Source organism: Mus caroli, chromosome 7, assembly GCF_900094665.2.
Source record: "Mus caroli chromosome 7, CAROLI_EIJ_v1.1, whole genome shotgun sequence".
Classification (NCBI taxonomy): Eukaryota; Metazoa; Chordata; class Mammalia; order Rodentia; family Muridae; genus Mus; species Mus caroli.
In genome coordinates, this window is record NC_034576.1 from 87,184,125 (window position 1) to 87,204,697 (window position 20,573).

Here is a 20,573-nt window from a genome sequence, read left to right on the forward strand (position 1 = left end):
TTCAGGTGCTTCTCAGACATTCTGTATTCCTCAGGTGAGAATTGTTTGTTTAGCTCTGAGCCCCATTTTTTAATGGGGTTATTTGATTTTCTGGAGCCCACCTTCTTGAGTTCTTTATATATATTGGATATTAGTCCCTTATCTGATTTAGGATAGGTAAAGATCCTTTCCCAATCTGTTGGTAGCCTTTTTGTCTTATTGACGATGTCTTTTGCCTTACAGAAGCTTTGCAATTTTATGAGGTCCCATTTGTCGATTCTCGATCTTACTGCACAAGCCATTGCTGTTCTATATCTTAGGGTTTCTATTCCTGCACAAAACATCATGACCAAAAAGCAAGTTGGGGAGGAAAGGTTTTATTCAGCTTACACTTCCACACTGCTGTTCATCACCAAAGGAAGTCAGGACTGGAATTCAAGCAGGTCAGGAAGTAGGAGCTGATGCAGAGGCCATGGAGGGATGTTACTTACTGGCTTGCTTCCACTGGCTTGCTCAGCCTGATCTCTTATAGAGCCCAAGACTACCAGCCCAGTGATGGTACCACCCATAAGGGGCCTCCCCATTTGATCATTAATTGAGAAAATGCCCCACAGCTCGATCTCAAGGAGGCACTTCTCCAACTGAAGCTCCTTTCCCTGATAACTCCAGCCTGTGTCATGTTGAAAAAAAAATCTAGTACACCAGGGCTCATGGAGTGGGGGTTGAGCCTGATTCCTTCAGTCATCTAGTTCTTCCAATTCCAGATGTTTTGGGTCCTCTCTTGGATTTTTCTTAGGTCACTCATTTTTCCAAAGGCCTTTTTATTTGCAATAGGCACATTGGTCCTGCTATAACTGAGGGTGGATTTCTCCTTTTGTGGGGACTGGATTATCTCTGCCCCATTTGTGAACCAGGGTTTTCAGTTTTCTTTCATTGGGACAGCCACAGTTCAGGGCAACAAGCAGCACCTTTGCCAGTCCTCTGTTTTGTCAGTCCTCAGGAGTCTCTAGATTGTTGGAAGCTTTCTAAGCTATAGCTACTAATTCAGTCAGTTGCTTACCCACAAAGCCATCTAGGCATTAAAGTTTCTGACAGATGTCCTGGAGCAACTTGGTTAACAAAAGCCATGTTCACAGATGATTGCTTCTCTCTGACCTCTGAGTCAAAAGGAGATAGGTCCTATAGGGCTTAAAAAAAAAAAACCTCTCTAGATATTCTCTGGGTGTTTTCATGAACAGAAAAGAAACCAATAGGACTCACCTGTTATCCAACCCCAGTTCAAGTCCAATTAAGGTCTGGGGCAACCCTAGTTTGAATCAGGCTTTATCCAATGCCCAGAGAAGCTACAATTAGCATCATCTCACATATCAACTAGTTCCAGGAAGCAGGGATTCTGATTCCTTGCCAATTGGCATGTAACATCTTTCTCTTTCCAGTTAAGAAACCTCATTCCTGTGACTATTGACTTGTGCAGGGTTTGAGGGAGGTAAACACATGGGTAGAGGACATCCACCCTACAGTTTCACACCCCTACACCTTGGTGAGAAGCCTTCTTCCCAAACATACTGTTTACACTGTGTTCCACCTGAAGAATGCTTTCTTCATTTTGCATCTGTCATTCAAAAGCCAATACCCATTTGCCTTCAAATGGAAAGATTTGGAAAGAGGCTTCAGTGGACAACTGACTTTGACACATCTGTCTTAAAGATTCAAGAACCTGCCCACAGTCTTTGACAAGGCACTGCACGAGGACTTGGGTGAGGACTTGGGTGAGGCCCACCCTCAAACTACTTTACTCTAGTACATAGATGGCCTCCTGATTGTGGCCACTGACCCAGAGACATGCCAGGAGGCTACCTGCTTGCTACAAGACCTACATGTCTGCTAAGAAGGCCCAACTTTGCCAACTTGAAGTTATTTATCTGGGGTACATACTCAAGGTGGGGGTTAGGGGGGCAAATGCATGCTGTTGGGCACCCAGAAGCAACCCATCCTCAGCATTCCAGTTCTATCAACCCAGAGGCAAATTATGAGAATTTCTGGGATCCACTAGGTATTGTAGTCTCTGGGTGCCAGGGTTCACTGAGATAGCAAAGGCAGTATATGAGGCTACCAAGGGCCAAGGAGATAAAATAGAATCGACCCCTGAGATACACATGGCTTTCAAGACCCTAAGAAAATCCTTTGATGGTGCCAGCCCTGGCCTTCCTGGACCTTCACAAACCTTTCTACCTATATGTGGATGAAAGAGAGAATAGAAAAAGGAGTGCTCACCCAAACATTGGGCCCATGGAAAAGACCAATGGCCTATTTACCTAAAAAGCTGAATCTGGTACCCCCAGGGATGGCCTGCCTGTCTCTGGATCATATCTGCCATTGCCCTGCTGGTCAAGGATGCAAACAAAATAACCATGGGGCAGGAACTTGTCACAACTCCCCATGCTATAGAGGTAACCCTCAAGAATTCACCCAGCCTATGGCAACCCAGTGCTAGACTGGTGCACTTCCAGGCTCTGCTTTTGAATACCCCTCATATTAGATATAACCCCTCATCTGCGCTAAATGCAGCCACCCTGCTACTGGATCCATCCTCAGATACAGCAATGATTGCTCTATAGTTTTGAGGCATGTTCCAAACATTAGGCCAGACCTAACTGACATACTGTGGCCAGATGCTGAGTGCATCTACCTCATGGATGGGAGCAGCTTCAGCTAGAACAGAACCAAGTATGCTGGGGTGGCTATGGTAGACTTGGACTCTGTCAGTTGTGCAATTGCTTTGCTGCCAGGAACTTCAGCACAGTAAGCTAAACTAATGGTTCTGACCCAGATTTTCAAACTGGTGAAGGGGATCATAGCCAACATTTACACTGGTAGCAGATATAACTTTGCTACAGCTCATGTGCATGGGTCCATATACTAAGAGAGGGGACTGCTGACTGCTTAAGGAAAAAAAACATAAAAAATAAGGATGAAATATATGCTTTACTAGAGGCATTATGGTTCCCCCTCAAGGTGGCCATAATTTATCCCCCCTGGCATCAAAAAGGGACATCAGAAATAGCCTGAGAAAATCGACTAGGTGATAAAGCTGCAAGGGAGGCCACCCAGGCTTCCACTGCTCACATTCTGGTCACCCTGCGACCCACCTCCTCCTGCATGTCTGGCCAGTCTCAGAGTATGCTGCTGAAGACAAACAGGATCAGGCCAAATGCAAGGGAATCTACAGAAGAGATGAATGATTTCATACTTCTGAAGGCTGTACTATTCTACCTAAGGAGTTTGCTAGGCAACTCATCCATTAAATCCATCAGGACTCACAACGAGGTCACCAAAAATTAAAGGAATTGTTTCAAGGGGTAAAGTACAAAACATTTTACTTGGGAGCCTTGGTTGATCAGGTAATTTTGCATTGTCGAACCTGACAGCTGTGAACCTACTGCAGGCCCCAGTCAAGGAACACCAGGAATCAGAATTAGTGGCCAAAAGCCAGGGGCCGATTGGGAGATAGTTTACACAGAAGTGAAGCCAGGAATGTATGGATAAAAATACCTGCTAGTTTTATAGATACCTTTTCAGGATGGGTGGAAGCATCCCTTACAAAGTAGACTGCCAATGCAGTGGCAAAGAAGATTCTGAAAGATATCATATCCAGGTATGGTCTACTTACCCTGCTTGGGTCCAACAATGGACTAGCATTCATTTCTCAGGTAAGTCAGTCTTTAGTACATGTCTTAGGGACCCATTGCAAACTGCATTGTGCATACAGACCCCAGAGTTCAGGACAGGTAGAGAGAATAAATTGAACCCTGAACGAGGCCTTAACCAAATTAACCCTTGAAACTGACAGTAATGGGGTATCTCTCCTACTTTATGTCTTATATATGGGTAGGAACACCCCTACCATGGCAGAATGCTGGTTGCCTCCAGTATCTGAAGTGGGTTTGTACTTCAGAGCTCAACCTATGCATACTACCCTGGTTCTAAATCTGACTCGAGATTTTTGTGTTCTGGTACAGCTTGTCTCTCAGGTGTTCTCATCCCCCTTTGATATCCTATATGGCAGGCTCTCTCCCATGTTGCTTAACTTCCAAACTGATATTCTAGCTGAATATGACCAACACATGTTCTTGGAGTCTTTGAAGGTCCTCCAAAGAGTCCAGAAGTAACTCTGGCCTGCCATGTGCTAGGTTTATGAATCTGCAACTCCTTTTAATCCCTATTGCTTTGAACCAGGTGACAATGTTTGGATTAATAGACATACACACAAGACTCTGGAACTCTGCAGGAAAGAACCTCATAACATGATCCTGACCATGCAAATGGCTGTATAGGTGGATGGGATCTGGACGTGGATACACTACTCCCATGTTAAGCCTGACAGAAGAGAGACAACACAACAGTTGAGATCTGGCAGGGAGAGACTTCTAGATGTTCCACCAAGAGCAATGGAAGGCATACCCACATCCTGTTGATCCAATAAGGCTGCAACTTCAGCACTGCTGATCATGCTTGCCTGCTGCACCCTTCACCAACCCTTCGGTCTAACCTGGATGCTTATAGATGTTGGAAGAGGTGAAATACTTCACCAAGTCTCTGAACTAGTGCTAGAAGGGTCCTAGTTCCCTTATCTTGAGCTATGGTTGGATGATTTCTCTGGGTTTAGGGGCTTGGAATTGCACTATTGGACCAAATTGCACTATTGGACCAAACATATTCTATGTTTGCCCAGGCCACTGCTGCATCAAGGCCCAGAGAGATAAGTGTGGAAGGTCCTCTGATTACTTTTGGGTTGTTTGGGGATACAAATTCACCTGCTATATATGGTGACTTGTGGTGCATGCATTATTAATACTTTAGTCAGGTTTGTTAAGGAACGGATTTCCACTGATGATTGAGAATCCAACTGGTGATTCACAAGCAGCAATACCAGCCCATCTTAAGGTTTCAAGTTAGGCCATTATTCAAGGAGGGAATGAGCGCTGAGCCGACTTCATGAGAGGCTGCAAGATGCCAATTCAGGAGACTAGGCCTAAGTTTCTGTTTCCCAGAACTGAGCAGACCAGTTCTTGGAAAAACTGCAGCCCATGAACAGCCAATCAGAAGCTGCCCTGCCAAGGTTAGTCAGCAAGAGTTCTTGTAAAGTCCCCAGGCCCCCAGTGATGAGTTTGGAAAGCCCACAGAACTCTAGCCAATCCCAGAGTTACCCATACCGCCAGAGTTAGAGCCAACCATTTGGGATAAAGGTTACCTACCTCTTCTTGGAATTCCCTCTAATAACCTTTAAATTGAGCCTACAGAGCTCACCTTGAGGTTACCATTTTTATGAATTGTAGACCCTTGCATGCTGGATTTCTGCAGAATAAATGCTCTTTCCTTTTGTATACCATTTGAGTCTGGGGTATCATTCTTCAGTGCTTCATGGACCCCAACACTTATTCCTATTAATGTTGATTAATGAATTTACACTTGATTGCATGGACTATAAGGTGAGATTATCATTATTATCTTGCTCAAATTTTCCTAGCATGGGACTCCCAAGTTGGCTCCTGGACTCCTTCCCTTTTAAAACATTCTTTCTGGCTCCATGGATTATTCAAAGTTTTTTTTTCCCCCTTAGCCTCAAATTCTGAAGAATACTTTCTTTCAGAAGCCCAGAGTTTGTTTTTGCTTTTGTTTGTTGGTTTGTGTGTGTGTGTGTGTGTGTCGGGGGGAGTTGTTTGTTTTGTTTTTGAACGTAGAGTGACATTTAGGAACTAAGATCTAGATGTTGCACTTCATTGTATTGCCAGGATTGTCATTGCTCCAAGTCCTCTCACAGTGGAATCCAGTTTGTGTGTGTTAGCTTATCTCTACCTCCACATCTATTTTTGTAGTTCTTTTTCCAACATGAAACAGACTTGTCATTATTCACAATGTGCTTATTTTTTCAGTCCTAAAATACAGACAAAATTCTTTCACAGTTGATAATTTATACTCCTGTGAAAAACAAAAATATCAGCTCTAGCACAATATCTACATATGATTCTTTTCTATTTAGCATGTACCATATACAGTCAAAATACTGTTTTCCAAGGTTGCTTAAATGTTGTGTTCTTTGCTACTTAGTTTGTTGTAGTCACGTTAATAATTCATAACGTAATTCCCTCAGTTTGCTCATGCTTGTATTCTATTTTGACTTGCCAAAAATGTGTATTCAAACCCTTTGCCCATTTGGAAAACTTGATTGTTTATTGCTTAGTTATTAGTTCTATACATAATCTGGGTAAAGGTTTCTCATCTGATATAATTTTCAACTATTTTTTCCATTCTTTAATTTGTCCTTTTGTTCTCTTGATTATCTTTTGACAATCAATGAAATGCTTTATTCTAAGTCCAAACTTCCCTTTATTTACTTATATCTTGTGTCTTTCCTGAATCAACTTTACAAATTTATAATTTTTTCCTTCTAAAGGCTTTATTTTGCTTCCTATATTTAGACCTGGCATCTATTTTGATTTAAAATGTGAATACAGTGCTACAGAGAGGTCCATCTTTCCTCTTTGGCCTGTGAACACTTACTTGTCTTGGCATCACTTGTTGAAGATTAGTCCTTACAGAATTATCTTGAGGGCTGGAGAAATGGATTAGTGGTTAAGAGCACTGGTTGCTCTTCCTGATTCTTCCTGAATATGGGGATTCAATTTCCAGTACCCATATGACAATTCATTTGCCTCTGTCCAATTCCAGAGGATGTGATGCTCTCTTCTGGCCCCTTTGGGCACTGCATGCCAGTGGTACACACACATGCCACCCATTTCATATATCATCTGTCTATCTGTCTATCTGTCTATCTATCTATCTGTCTATCTATCTATCTATCTATCTATCTATCTATCTATCTATCTATCTATCTATCTATCAAGTGTATATGTGTATATAAAGATTTATCTTGAACAGTCTTGTCATTAAATTGATTATCCAGAAATTGTAAGGAAGAACCCTTAATTGCCAGCTTCCAGAACTATGGGTGAACACACTCTTGTCTATTGTAAATTACCCATTATAAATTTCTGGTTATTATAAACAGGTATTCTGTTATGGAAGCCAGTTGTTTAGACCTTTATCCACAAAAATACGAGTCTTTGCAGTATATGCTATATTTTTCCCCAGCTTGTTAGATATCATTTTGTTCTTTTTTGCCATGCTGGTTTAAAGCATTTTGTTAGCAAAGCTATCTACCTTTTGCTTCACTACCTATGCTTCTGAGAAACGATTTTTTCAATAAGGTTATTGTCTTCTTTTCTTTGGAACTTGTAGAGTCAGTTTTTACACTATATCTCTAATTCATTTAGTTTTTTTCCCTTATGAATGTTGTTTCAACACTTATTTATTAAAAAAAAGAATGTCCCAGTGGTTTGAGATGGCTTTAGATCTATTTTCTGCTTTTCCGTTAGTCCACAGTCCCTTTGAGTATTACAGCATCAGCACTGCCTTGTAAATCAGGCTTTACAGTCTGACTTAATATCTGGAAGCCATAATCTCCACCTGTGATCTTTATTTTCAATGCTTTTTATTTTTTAAAGTTTGAAATGCTTGAATTCTCATATGAACTCACTGTTAACATGGGTCTACCAAACTTTCACATTACCTTGTAAAATTTTAGAATCCAGCTTGTTATTTAAAAGATTTAAGACCTTTATAGGCTGAAAATGAACTCTTAATCCACTGGATTTCCTGGTTGTTCATATAGGGTAACTGTAGTGCTCTTCTCTATATGTGCGACAGTGTTGTTACCATGCTCTCCCAACACAGGAGTACCCCAGGGTCTCTCTCCACTTTCCAATAAGCTTTCTGTGAAGACTTCTTACAGGAGGACCAAGTTCGAGTTATTCTACAGTGACATGACTGCAGAACTCTGTGACAATAAAGATCAGGATGACTCACTCTGAATTCTAAATTCTCCAGAGGTAAGAGAACAACCTCCTCTAGGAAGGGCCTATTTCTGTATGTGGTCCATGTGGTTCACCAGCCAAGGTACACACTCAAATGGAGGAAGATGCCTTGTAGGTCGAGGGAGTCTTTTGCTCTTTAACCTATAGGAATTAGTACCTGGTGGCAGCAGGTCTTTTTCTATCTTGCCACCTCAATCTAGCAGTCCTCAAGGAGCCAACAACAGGAACCTGGGCTGCAGCACCACTAGCAGTGGGCAGCACCAGACAACTCAGCGTCCCCTGCTGGAGACAGCGTGTGCCGCAGGCGAGGCTGGATAGCCCTGTGATCTCTGTTCTTCCAGAATCGAAGGATTCGGCTGAGGCAGCATCTGCAGCCCCCATGGCTGGAGGTCCCAAATTCTGAGGCGATTGTATAAGCCCCGTGTACCTCGGCATCACAGAAACTACGGTTTTGAAAGTCCAATACATACGTTTTTTTTTTTTTCTTTCTTTCTTTTTCTTAATCTGCGCAGGCGCAGTTCCGGCGCGAACTCGGCCTCTCAGGCGGGTACGCGTCATCCGGTGGGGCCGGGTCCTCCTGTGTTGCTCACGTTCACAGTGAGACTCAAGTCTTCTTTATAACGCGTAGCCATTTTGGGAGCGCGCTTTTGATCCGATGGTCGCTGTGGCCACTTGGGGGCGCACAAACTTGTAGTCAGCTCCTCTGAGAGCAGTGGCCTGTCTGGTAGTGGATTTTGTTATTCAGAATGAATCCGTCGTCCCATTAAGAGGAAGACTTTGTCAGTGTTTTAGATAGAGCACGGTAAATGTAGGTTACTTATTATTCAACATCTAGTAGTACCGGAGGGATGAAAAAGGATGATTTCTCCCCTATAAAGCAAGAGAAAATCGTGAAGACGAAGAATACAAAAACAACAGCCATGTACCCAGAGTATGTGGCAACCTAGAGGGGAGAGCTGGAACATTTTCTAAAGGAATATGATCAGGTGAGTTTACATGAGGGAAACAAGTGATGTTTACAAAGGAAAGCAGAGTGATGGAGCCTTGAAAGACACATCTGGATTTAATCTGGCTTCTCTGCTTTTGCATTAGCTTCATCTTTGGACTGGTTAATTCTGAACCCCCGTTTCCTTATCAAGATAATAATAGATAAAATTACCCTTGCAAACCCATGGTGAGAGTTGAAGAGTTGTGGAAAGAGAGGTAGGATGAACACTTTTTTTTTTCTTCCTCTACTGGCTAAGTTAGCATTCAGGGTTATCCTTATAGTCCCTGAAAGGAGCAGATTGCTTTTCTGCTTTGCTTTTGTTTCTTTTTGTTTTCTGTTTTTGTTTTGCCAGGGATGGGAAACTAGGGCCCCAGGCATGCTGGAATAGCAGCTCTATTGTCTGGGTTTACTATGTCAGAAACATGAATGGACATGTTTGTGTTTTTCTACATTGTCAGAGTTTATTATTAATATTACTATTACAATAAATTGACAATGTATAGAGGTTTTAATGGCAGCTATTTGGAAGATATTTCTGCTTTCCTTGGCAACCCTGGATGAAGTAAACACAGTTTTTTTTTATTCTACTCTTAATATTAAATCTCAGTTCACATAGTACACAACTCATCTTAGCGTGAACTTCCCCCCTTTCTTCTTAAAAAACCATTCCTGCAGTGCTACCTGCTGCTGTCTTTGTGGGGTGCAGAGCAGCCCACTGATCCTTATAGGGTAAATAAATCTCCTTTGGAGTGAGGGTTTGGTGTATGGGTGTGTTTTGTGTAGACTTGGAGGTCCTTTCATTTTGGTGATGTGACTAAGATTGGCTAGTAGCTCTGCCCTCCCTTCTACACTTTCTGGTCTTTCTGTTGCCTCATCTTCTTATCCCCCATTTCTTGCTGTCTCAAGCATCCCCTAGGTTTTTGGGTTTTGATAGATCATTGAGCATTCCTGCTCTGTTCTATTGTCCCTGCTCTGTCTTGTGGGACTAGAAAGACTGCACCCAGCCACAAACTTTATTGGTTTGGGCAGACTCGTATGGATGATTCGTAGACACATTCTGTTGAGTTTGGCATTGTTTGTGGATTCCCCTTCAAAATCTGGTGTCTGTTATTAAATGTCCAAAAATCCTGCTAATAGGTTCAAAAAATGTCTAGTTTCCTTTACCTCAGACCTTACCATCTTTATCAAACAATTTATAACACAATCTTGTGACCATACCTTTCATGACGTCTCTATGCTCCTTTCCAATAACCTCCTCCCTGGGGAATGCATCCATGTATGGAAAAAGGCCTGTGACCATGCAGATCAAATACACCAAACACACAGGACCTACCATGCCAAAGCTGCAGCAGCCTCTAACATAGATACTCATTGAGAGTACAATGACGGTGAAGATTATCAGGCCAGGGACTGGTTTACTACTTGTTTCCTCTCTGGCCTGAGGAGAGCTACCCTAAAACCAATTAACTTTCAAAAAGTCCATGAGATAATTAGGCAAGCCTGAAAATCCCTCTCATTTCCTCTGATACACCACACAGTCCCTGCTCCAACATGCAAACATAGACCTAGACACCTTAGTTGACCAACAACTTTTTATGATCTATGTTTTGCCCAGTTCTACTCAGACATAAGGGCCAAATTCAAATGACCAAGGCCTGCTTATACCCCAAGCCAAGGTTCTGGCCTTGGCTTTTAAGGTCTTCCATAACTGTAATGAGTGCAACACAAGTAGTAACTCTTGGATCAGGATCTCTAATGAATTCCCAGAAAGAGCCACTAGGTCCCTGCTTCAAGTGTGGCAAGGAAGGTCACTGTGCCTGCACCTGTTCAAATCTTTGAAGGCCTACCTGTTCTTGTTCTAAGTGTCCACAGGGTCACTGGGGATCAGACTGCCCTAGGGCACAACTTCCCTGGGTTCCATCCAGCCTTCCTGAATTCTTCTTGGACCTATTTCGCCTAGCAACTGAGGACTGACAGGGCCTGGGCTCTTACCATGTCGATTAATCTCTAGGAGCCTAGGGTCTCACTTCTGTCAGGTTGCTTCATCACATTCCTCCAGTATACTGGGTCCACTTTCTCAGTCATGATGGAATTCTGGTGGGTCCACTCACCCCCTTTCCCTCTTTCATATCTCTCCCCCTTAGCTGGAGTACATAGCCACCTTCCCAGACCCCTCCCTTAACTTGTTCTTTTAAAGGCTTTTTCTTTCCCCACTCCTTCCTCGTTATATTTTCTTTTTTTTTTTTAATGCACCTTTAATTTTGAACATCCTATTTCCCAATTAAGAACAAATAAATAATTACATAAAAAAGATACTTGGTTTCAGATCTGAAAGTTGACAACCCAAGAGACAGTGGTAAAAGGTGGCAACCACTGGAAATTGGAACAAAGGACTAGCTGGTAGATTTAGAGTTTAAACTAGAGCAAGGCAGAAGACATGATGATATAAGGACACACAGTGAAGGATGTATATAGACATATAGGCTACAGATATATACATTAGTTGGATCCAATGTTAAAACTAGATGCAGTTTTTAATATACTCCTAAATTTGACAACTTCCGTTAGCCTAAACTCAGAAGTAACAACATTCAAATCAGTTAAGCTATGTAAAATGAGAAGTCACAACCTTTATTGAAGAGCAAGTAAACACAGTAGGTATCCTATGTACAGGCGGCACATGGTGCCAACTGCATCTGCAGATGTAGCAGTCCATTGGAGTTATGCCTTTGTCACGGCCTTAGACAAATTCTGAACTAGTGTACAGTTCAGCTGTGCCAACGTGCTGATCTTAGCATGCATAGATGATGCATACTTGTTCTTGACAGTCATGTGCTTTGTAAGGCCACAGTTCACCATGACTACATTCTTAGCCAGGTGCTGCATAACCGGAAGCAGGGATTCTTCAGTGTAGGATAGGTAGTGCTGCAGAGTTGGTGTCCATTCACCGTTGTCAAGAATTTTCAGGGCTAAGCAGAAAGCCCCAGCTGCAATTTGAGAAGGAGCAAAATGCAGTCCAGCATGGAGAGCTCCATGAGGTATTTGGCCAAAGTGTGCTGCTCAACATCCACCTCTCCAACTTTAGATGCTCTGCGGAGGAAGTGCAGAGGCAGAGGGCGACCCAGGCTGAAGTTCAGAACTCTGAGAATCTTCATCTCCATCTGTCTGATCTGGTGCTTAGTGTAAGTGTTGTTAGTCACAAAGGCGAAGTCACCTATTTCTGGAGGGTACATCTCATATTTGCTTGCAATACACATGGCCGTTACACCAACCGGCTGCAGCATCTTCTTGGGCACACAACTGTTCTGCATGAACCGATCAATAATGGACACAGTCATGTACATGGTCTCCTGAAGCAGCCTAAATTTCATCTGAACCTGTATTAGCCAGTCAATGAGGATAGCTTTCATATTTCCAGTTACTTCACGACCCTGTAGGTATTTTGGTCTAACTGACTGCTCTTCCTCCAGTTGTCTGAGATAAGCATAGATATCTTTCACATAATCACTACAGAGGTTTGGGTCAGCTCCATCATCTGTGTCTACATCACTCACTGCAAGGATTACACCAGAGAAAGCCTGGCACAGATACTCTTCTGCAGGCGCACATCCAGATGTTTCCATTGGGCTTGGAGAGGGATTATCAACCAAAATAGGTTCAGGAGAAAGCTTCTCTTCTCTAACATGTTCAGGTTCAGGTCCAGGCTCAGGCTCAGCAAGTTCCACCTCTGGTTCACACACAGGCACCTTCTCTACAGGTTTTGGTAGAGCTTTAACAGTACCTTTTCTAGTACCTAGCGTTTTGACTTCCCTTTTCAGAGGCACTCTTGCCTGTAGTTCTTCGCTGACTTTATTACCAATGTTTCCAAGAGCAGTTCTCGGTCTCAGCCCGGGCTTGGAATCAGCAGAAACTGTCACAGGCACACGCTTGGTGCCTGCCATACTGACCTTGGCCTTATTTTCTGTGTTAATTTTCGTGTTCCTAGTGACCCTGAGCACCATGGGTCCTCCGAAAGCAGTGGTTCACCGATCCAAGAAGACCCCTCTTTATATTTTCATGCCCTATTCTTTTACTAGGGAGAGATATCCTCTCTGAAATAAGAATAAATATGCCTTCCAACCTGGCCACAGTTCTGTGTCCCTCATCCTCCTTTCTTTGACCTCCACTTTTACTCTTTCCCTCTCCTGAATCCTCAGACCACTCCTGTCCTTTGTTCCCTTGTTTAGTCAATCCTGCCACCTGGGATACCACGTGTTCTTCTCTTGCTACACATCACAAACTCCTTCAATTATATTCAAAGACCCTTCTCCCTACATCTCAAAACCTCAATACTCCCTACCCCAAACCAGCCTCAAAGGCCTCAAACCTATCATTCATTTGTTTGTAAATCCAAATGGCTTCTATGCCCTACCTCTTTACCCTACAATATCCCCATATTGGCAGTCAAAAATCCTAAGAGAAGTTTTCACTTGGTCTAGGACCTTCACTCAATTAATGTTGCCATTATCCCTCTACAGGTGGTCCCCAACCCTTATACTATCCTCTCTGCTATTTTTTCTATTATGCCATTTTGGATATGTAATATGTTTCTAAAAGTAAATAATCCATAGTTGCTTAATTGGCATTTTAGGTGTTTAAATAACTGTATATATTCAACATTAACTCTTTTTCATTTCATTTTTTCTGTTGAGAACTCCCTAGAAATCTAAGGTATATCTTTTCTTCTAAATGGCTCCGGCATTCACTTGCCAAAGTGCCTCATGCATTAAGCTCTTGCTCTTAATTTTATTTTGGTTTACTATAGTCTTTTAAATTCTTTTTTTTTAATTTAAGTTTTATTGTATTATAATGAGAAAAGATACATAATTTCAATTTATCTGAATTTGTTAACATTTAAAAACATATTTTGAGTAAACAGACTTACATCACATTCTTCTTTCCCTTTTGTACCCCAACTCCTCCTGGAGATCCCTTCAAAACATGCAGTACCTTTTGTTTTCTTATCATATCCTTTAAAATTTGTAAGATATTGTAACAATAAAAATGAGTATTATAAAAGTTGTTTTATATAAAAACAACAGTCAATTGAACAGTCTTATGTAGATGCTTGTCTACAGTAATACTGAAAATACATGTTTTTCTCAATAGAAAATTAAATCACTCCAAATATATTAACTGTTTGTTTGTTTGTTTTGTTTTTAGTAGAGCTTAAAATCTTGGCTCTTACTGTGGTACAAACACAAAATAAGAACAATTTTTGGACACTGGAGTTCATTGTAATAAGACTGTACTTCAATGTCCCTCACATTACCAAAGGATTTTACCCCCATAGTAGGTAAGCTAAGAGTTGATAGTACTGCTGTGTAAGGAATGAATTGCAGGCACAATTTTTGGATACAGATTTCCTGCTATGGTCAAAGCTATTTACCTTGACTGTTATCATTCTCTGCCCGCAGGGAACAGGTTACATTCATTTAAGAAATGGTGTATGTATTAAGAATGTCTATCCATGAAGTCATGGTTCTGCTTGGAGGGTGGCACAGATGTTTGGTGAGGGTAAGATTCTGGTTCATTGGCTGTGATGATTTTGAAAAGCATTCATCTCAGAATAAGAGTAACTTATAAAGTCCTTTTCTTCAAAAGAGTAACTTATAAAGTCCTCTTCTTCAAAATTGATACAATAATTATAAATATCAATCAAAGCCTTCAGTCTCAATCTTTGCTGTTCTCTTACAAGCCACCTCCCAAATTAACTGTCTACATTTCTTTTGGCTGTATAAATAATCATGCCTCCCCTAGCTCAGCCTCTCTATTAGTAGGATTGTTTATTTGATGTTTTTACGCTATACTATGGTTGTCAGAACAGCTTACCAGTTTCCTCTATATTGCCCAAAATACATCATTAATGTTGTACATAGACTCCAAATAGGCTTTACATATCCTGCCAACACACTTCAATATCTGGAAGGAATGAGAATTTCTAAACACAAAAGGCAACACAATTACCAACTCTTCATATATTTTTAACTTCCTTGAGGCTTCTTTCTTACCCTCTCAAATTGATTGACTTCATTGCACAGCACATCAGACTGACCCTTCCCTTGTCAGTAAAGGCAATAATCATGCTGACATGGCAGCCCATCAGGCTTCCCTTTTGTTCCCTATAACTTACTCAACTTCCTCCCAAGTGTTTCTACTGCATGACTAAGATTACAAGATACCCAGATCTCCTTGAACACAGGACATCATTTACTACCTATGTCATACATTTCACTCTAATACTAAATCTTTTCTTTCCTTTCTCCAAACCTACTTGGTCCTCACCCTGGCAGATAAGAGACTGTTCTACATAGCCTAGCCTAAACCTGCAGTGAATGTCTGCATATTAACTTCATCACTACTATTTGATCCTCTACCTGTCCCACCCAACAGCCTTGGAGACTGACTCCTGGCTGTAATTGGCAGACTGACTTCATTCACATGACCATTGTAAAACACTTTAAATACTGTTAGTCTGCATTAATACATTCTCTGGATGGGTTGAGGACTACCCAACAATAAACAAACGGGCATTGTCCTTTGTCACTTCTCTGTTTGCTGACAGTCTTTCGCTTCAGTCTTCCCCCCTCCCTCCAGATAACAGCCTAGAATTCACCTTTCAAGTTATACAGGGATTCAGAATCTACAACCCCCCTGGCATTTTCATATCCCATATGATCCACAGTCTTCTGATAAGGTAGAATACACAAACAGTATCCTAAAAGAATTACTAACCAAACTTACCCTAGAACGTCATCTCAGTTGGATTACACTTCTCTGTCTAGCTCTTCTTTATCTTTGCCCTGTGCCTCTCAAACCCTTCAATCTTTCTCCCTTTGAGTTGATGTTCAGGAGACCCCTTCTATTACTTAAGTCCCTCCCCTTTCTCCATCTCTAATGAACTTCTGCTTCCTCTCTTACAGTCAATTAGATCATGCATCTGGACACATTCTGACTGTCTAGGCCCCTTTCTAGGCCTCTTACATCTCCAACTTGTCCTATATAGCCAGGAGATTGAACACCCTAACCAACAAACTCTGACTCTCCAACCCAAGAGTCAAAGGCCTTATTCCATGGTACATATGACCCTGACTGAGGTTAGGCTCCAGGAAATCTGTCTCATCTAAACCCTTTTTATTCCTTTTCTCCTCCTCCTTCAATCCCTCAGTATTCTCCTAGCTACCACCTTACATATTTGTCCATATCCTCTGGCCCCTGTTACCTTAAAATTACGTATTACCCTCTGCTTCTTATTTCTGAACAGACGAATGTTATCCCCCATCTATCACTCTAGCTTTTCACTGGGGACCTAGTGCTCTATCCAATGGATGACTGTGAACATCCAGTTCTGTATTTGTCAGGCACTGGCAGAGCCTCATAGGAGTCAGCTATAACAGGTTCCTGTCAGCAGTCTCTTATTTTGCCTAAGAATTTCATAAATCCATTGTTTTTAATAGCTGAGTAGTACTCCACTGTGTAGATGGTACCACATTTTCTGTATCCATTCCTCTGTTCAGGAAAATCTGGATTATTTATAGTTTCTGGCTATTATAAATAAGGCTGCTACGAACATAGTGGAGCACATGTCCTTATTACATGTTGGATCATCTTCTGGGTATATGCCCAGGAGTGGTATTGCTGGATCTTTCGTTAATACTATGTCCAATTTTCTGAGGAACCATCAAACTGATTTCCAGAGTGGTTGTACCAACTTGCAATCCCACCAGCAATGGAGGAGTGCTCCTCTTTCTCCACATCCTCACCAGCATTTGCTGTCACCTGAGTTTTTTGACTTTAGCCATTCTGACTGGTGTTAGGTGGAATCTCAGGGTTGTTTTGATTTGCATTTCCCTGATGACTAAGGATGTTGAACTTTTTTTTTTTTTTTTAGGTTCTTCTCAGCCATTTGATATTCCTCAGTTGAGAATTTTTTGTTTACCTCTGTACCACCTTTTTTAATAGGGCTATTTGTTTCTCTGGGGTTTAACTTCTTGTGGTTTTTGTTGTTGTTTTGTTTTGTTTGTTTGTTTTTGAGACAGGGTTTCTCTGTGCAGCCCTGGCTGTCCTGGAACTCACTCTGTAGACCAGGCTGGCCTCAAACTCAGAAATTCACTTTCCTCTGCTTCCCAAGTGCTGGGATTAAAGGCGTGCACCACCATGCCCAGCTTGTGTTCTTTATATATATATTGAATATTAGCCTTCTATTGGACATAGGATTGGTAAAGGTCTTTTCCCAATCTGTTGGTTGCTGTTTTGCCTTATTGACAGTGTCCTTTGTCTTATAGAAACTTTGCAAATTTATGAGGTGCCATTTAATTCTTGATCTTACAGCACAAGCCATTGCTGTTCTGTTCAGGAAAATGTCCCCTGTGCCTATATCTTCGAGGCTCTTCCCCAGTCTCCCCTCTATAAGTTTCATTGTTTCTGGTTTTATATGGAGTTCCTTGATCCACTTGGACTTGAGCTTTGTACAAGGAGATAAGAATGGATCAATTTGCATTCTCCTACATGCTAACCACCAGTTGAATCAGCACCATTTGTTGAAAAGACAATCTTTTTTCCACTGGATGGTTTTAGCTCCTTTGTCAAAGATCAAGTGACCATAGATGTGTGGGTTCATTTGTGGGTCTTCAATTCTATTCCATTGATCTACCTGTCTGTTGCTGTACCAGTACCATGCAGTTTTTTTTAAAAATCACAATTGCTCTGTAGTACAGCTTGAGGTCACAGGGATGGTGATTCTGCCAGAGGTTCTTTTGTTGTTGAGAATAGTTTTTGCTATACTGTCCCGTGCTATTGTCCTCACCTGCAAGAATGTGCACGGAACACAGGATCCTTCTGTAGCGATTCTTTATTGCATATTGATGAGGTAGACAAAGAGCCTCAGAAAGGTGCTGCTTATATACACCCTGGCGTGGCGTGTCCACGCCTGACTGGTCGCTTATCCACGATCTCATAGACATGCCCCAGGGTGGGCAATGACTTGGCGCGCATTTACTCTAGCACATGCGCACACGCTTGTTCTTTGTTTAGGTGGCATAAGGCACTGCGGAAGCCGGCGCCATCTAGTGATGGCAAATGTTATCACAGCTTTCCACATCTCCCCCTTTTAGTTTTATTAAAACGAGGCTGGTCTAGGCCTTTGCAGTTACGTCCATCTGCTGTGGCTCCTTGTTTTAGGTCGTTCCTCTAATGTCACAGCCTTACCCGTTATCGGGTAACCCTATCACCACCAGGCCCCATGGTCTTAGGTTGGTCTGTGCACGAGGAAACTTGCCCGTCTCTGGATACCACAGTGCTGCGTGACAATAACTGCTAGATGGCCTAGGGTGAACTCTACAAAAGAGGCCAGCCAAAAAATGAATTAGTGGGGAAATCATGATCACCCTATCGCATGCAATGAGGAAACCTCAGCGATGCACAAGGGCTGATCAATGGTTGTTGAGTCTCTCTCATCCCAGTGCAATGGATCCACAAATCCGTGGGGTGCAAGAGCAGAGAACTCAGATGCCGACTAATTCTTGAGCATAGATAACCAAATTTCAGGGGAGGTGCCTTGCTCTATGGCAGCAAGTGCTTGAGCAATCACTACCTTGTCACGTCTCTGTTGAGATCTGAGTTTGCAGACCAACCATAGCATGAACACTAATCCACAACACAGGGCTGCACCAAACAGACCCACCTCCACCCATTCTTTGAAGTAAGAAAAAACTGAATAAATCCAGGAAGAGAGTCCTTCTGTCAGCGACAGGTCCACTCGTGTTGAGTTGATAGCCAACACTGCTGCCCTCAAAGACTCAAGAGTCTCGTCAAATCCTTCTGACCAGTTTCCTGCAAGATACAATGACAATTGCCTAGATAAATCAGCTGCTCGGGTAAAATTTTCATACTGTATGCTAGTAATGCAGAGTGCCCCCAGCTTTTTTTCACATCCCATTTGGGCAAGTTGAAAAAGAATATCCAATCTTTCCTCTACCAGATCGAGGCGTTAGTTAACAACCGTTAATCCGCCCTTCAACTGGGCACTAGCAGAAGTATGAAAATTAACAGCATCTGCCACCATGGCTGATAATTGATTTAGGGCTGTGTCTGTTTGGACTGTGGTTGCCATGGCAATTCCAGCAGGTGTTGCTGCATTTGCAGCAGTGGAGATTGCCACCACAATGGCTGCAGTTATACCGAAGTCTCTCTTCTGCCTGAACAAGGACAGGGTAGAAGGGGTCTCCACGGGGACAGGAACCCACCACAGGACTCTGGCAACCATGGTACGACTATCCCATCTTGAATTCCAGCACTGTGACATCCAACAGGAATTATTGGAACAATCTTTAAATGAATCATTTGAAAGAATAAGCAAAAAGGGGGGATAAACACAGACTGGAGCAGGTGAATAATTCCGATTTACAATGGTTCTATTGAAGCCAACAAATTTTTCAGTAGTATTTACGAATGATTGGTCGAACCCGTCCTGTCTTAGCATGGTGCCAGTGATGATACCAGTAAAAGATGCTTTTCCGGCTGTATCACCCCGGATAAAAGCCAAGGTGTTAAGATCTGTACAGCTACCATTAACTCCACAAAGTAACCACTTACGGAAAGGATTCATTCTACTTTCCTGCAGGAAGAGTCCCTGCTTCATAACCAGTTCTTCCCCTGGATCTAGCAACATATTGGGGGAAAAGGAAAAGGTTCTACCCTGATCTGCCCAGGGGGTAATGGAGGATTGACAATCAGACCAGGGCGGGATAATTTCCTCTTCATCCTCCCCATTGCAATGGGGGTTTATTCTAGGCTGACAAGGATGTTCCCTGTCTGTAAAATTAGGTGGAAGGAAGGTACCATTAATCCAGATTGCTTCTTGCAAAAAATTATAATTATATTTATCCTATTTCTCCCTACACTCTCCTATTGATTATTCACCCAGTCTGTACGTTTTCCATTAAACCACCCCAAGGCTTGGCTTGTGAGCTGAATGCAGTCTCCTCTTTGGTCAAATTGAAAGCAAAGGGAACCCTGTTCAGGTAGTGAACGATTCTCTCCCAGTGGTGCCCAGGTAGGATCATATGGTAGGTATGGCAGATCCAAACTTTTATTGGTTGTAAAGAATTTGGGGAAAACAGGTGCATCATGACGGACAGGCATGGGCTTTGGGAAGGCAGACAAAATTTCCCATCTGTATTCTCCCAATATACTAGGAACCCAAATCCACAGAGGCAGCACGAGGGCTAGAGGTAGTTTTTTTTTTGTTTGTTTTGTTTTTTTTGTTTTTTTTGTTTTTTGTTTTTTTTATAGGTTTACTGTTTATTCAATGTTAAATGTTACAGAGTTCTTACACTGTCGGAACCATGCCTGAGAACCCAAAGAAAGAAATGGTGCAATGGACAGCCTCATCCACCCAGACAGTGTATTAAAACTTGATTCATATGCATTTTGATAATTTCACAATCTTAAAAAATAACAAGACTTGGAATTTACATCTGCTGCAGTTCTTCAGTGTTCCAGTACAGTATGCCATTAAACAAACCTCATCATGTTTCTGTTCACGTCTTAAACCATAACCCCAAACAGAATTTGTGTTTGTGTGTCACGCTGGAGTAAAGCATACTTTAAGGGAAGTTTGTGGCTCAAGGTGT

The 20,573-nt window shown here is 42.1% G+C and overlaps 1 long non-coding RNA gene and 1 pseudogene across 1 annotated transcript in view; one reads left to right on the forward strand and one right to left on the reverse strand.

Annotated features, from left to right (window-relative positions):
• LOC110298394 overlaps nt 1-5,367 on the forward strand; it is a 77,929-nt gene extending 72,562 nt beyond the window's left edge. Inside the window, exon 5 of the long non-coding RNA XR_002378368.1 lies at nt 3,999-5,367. This is a non-coding gene — a long non-coding RNA (uncharacterized LOC110298394). The remainder of the gene's footprint in view (nt 1-3,998) is intronic.
• Nucleotides 5,368-11,622: 6,255 nt separating this feature from the next.
• Nucleotides 11,623-12,902, reverse strand: LOC110299339 (annotated as a pseudogene).
• Between the last annotated feature and the right edge of the window lie 7,671 nt (nt 12,903-20,573).